At 39.1% G+C, this 1472-nt stretch overlaps 1 pseudogene; it reads left to right on the top strand.

The window, feature by feature from the left end:
- The first annotated feature begins 299 nt into the window (after nt 1-299).
- On the top strand, nt 300-1215 carry LOC127487937 (ferry endosomal RAB5 effector complex subunit 3 pseudogene; annotated as a pseudogene).
- Nucleotides 1216-1472: the final 257 nt, after the last annotated feature.

A 1472-nucleotide genomic window follows, 5' to 3' on the forward strand; every position in this document is an offset into this window, starting at 1 on the left:
GCTCTATTCTTTTACAATTTTTTAAAATTTCAGTGATTTTTAACTTTGCTATGACAAATAGATAGGGAAGATCTTACTTGTATGCTTAATTAAGGCTTGTATCTGTTATAACTCAAGCCCATATCAAAATCAAATGTCTCCCAGAAAAGGTAGTGAATAGTCTCCTATAGCAAGTGTACAGGGATGATATAATACAAATTTTAACAAACCAATATTCAAAGATGGGAGGTAACAGTAGAAAAGAGAGATGTTATTTCCCAAGGAGAATAAATTTCTAAGGTAGGGGCTGACAAAAACAATAATATTAGGAATGGTTGATAAAACTTCACCATGACCTAAAAAATCTCAACATCTCTTTCAGTTAAGAAATAAAAGGTCAACCAAGTCAGTTCAGAGAATCTGTAGAAGCAATTGGAAGGATTTGTGAGGAATAGAGAAAGCTAGAAGAAAGTTTTATCATTCATTTAGGAGACCAGCTGAAGACCATGAATAATTTGAGGTTATTCAGAGCAGACATGCTGGACCTCTGCAAACATAAAAGAAGTCATCGGAGTGGTGTGCAACTCCATCAGCTTCAGACAGCACTATTACTTTATTTCACATCTTTCTATGGCCTTTTAAAAAAAGATTTATTTATTTTTTTACTTGAGAGTCAGTTACACAGAGAGAGGAGAGAGAGAGAGAGAGAGAGGTCTTCCATCCGATGGTTTACTCCCCAATTGGACACAACGGCCGGAACTGCACTGATCCGAAGCCAGGAGTCAGGAGCTTCTTCCCGGTCCCCCATGCGGGTGTAGGGGCCCAGGGACTTGGGCCATCTTCTACTGCTATCCCAGACCATAGCAGAGAGCTGGATTGGAAGTGGAGCAGCCGGGACTAGAGCCGGAGCCCATATGAGATGCCGGCGCTTCAGGCCAGGGCATTAACCCACTGCGCCACAGCGCCGGCCCCTATGGCCTGGTTTTACTAGTTGATAATCTAATTAATTCCTATAGTGGTGTTGAAAGAGATTTTGCCACAGTTTGACAAGAGTGCATTGAATTCCATGCCTCCTGGATTGAAGAGCAACTGGAAGTTGCCCAGCAGGTGGTCCCTTATGCTAGAACCTAGAGTAGGAGTAAGTTGAAAGAATCACATGATTTTGGAAGCCAAAATGGAGGAAGTGATGATAAAACTAAGAATGCTGAGAGAAACTATTTAAATATTTTTACATGACATGAATGAAAAGATCACACATGAAATTGAGATTTTGAAAACAAACTCAAATAAAAGAAATGAAGAATTCAATATGTCAAATAAAAAATACAGTTGAAAGCCCTAACAACAGACTTGATAAGGCAGAAGAACGAATATCCAAGCTAGAAGACAAATCTTTGAAAGATTTTCAGTCAGACAAAAAAACCACAAACACACACACACACACACACACACACACAAAAACAGAGAGAGAGAAGAAGTTAGAAAAATTAAAA

The sequence above is a fragment of the Oryctolagus cuniculus genome, chromosome X, assembly GCF_964237555.1.
Source record: "Oryctolagus cuniculus chromosome X, mOryCun1.1, whole genome shotgun sequence".
NCBI classification, from domain to species: domain Eukaryota; kingdom Metazoa; phylum Chordata; class Mammalia; order Lagomorpha; family Leporidae; genus Oryctolagus; species Oryctolagus cuniculus.